Below are 255 nucleotides of genomic sequence, written 5' to 3'. Positions count from 1 at the left end.
CCTTTTGCTGCTGGCTCCGCCTTTGCTGCAGCAACACCAGCAGCAGCAGCAGCAGCAGCAGCAGCAGCAGCAGGTTGCTGATTGGGGGCTTTATAGAGCCGCCTCACAGCAGCATCAACAGCAGCATCAACAGCAGCAGCAACAGCATCTGCATGCGCGTGCTGGGGACAGAATAAACCCCGCCAAACATATATTTGCTGCTGCTGCTGCTGCTGCTGCTGCTGCTGCTGCTGCTGCTGCGGCTCCAGGCTGCGG

The 255-nt window shown here is 59.6% G+C and overlaps 1 protein-coding gene across 1 annotated transcript in view; it reads right to left on the bottom strand.

The window, feature by feature from the left end:
- EMH_0024090 (uncharacterized protein) overlaps window positions 1-255 on the bottom strand; it is a gene marked incomplete at both ends in the record, with an annotated part of 9151 nt that overhangs the window by 6919 nt on the left and 1977 nt on the right. The gene's annotated exons all lie outside the window — the stretch shown is intronic.

The sequence above is a fragment of the Eimeria mitis genome, genomic scaffold, assembly GCF_000499745.2.
Source record: "Eimeria mitis Houghton genomic scaffold, Emh_scaff867, whole genome shotgun sequence".
Taxonomy (NCBI): domain Eukaryota; phylum Apicomplexa; class Conoidasida; order Eucoccidiorida; family Eimeriidae; genus Eimeria; species Eimeria mitis.
This window is presented reverse-complemented; position numbering and strand designations above follow the sequence as displayed.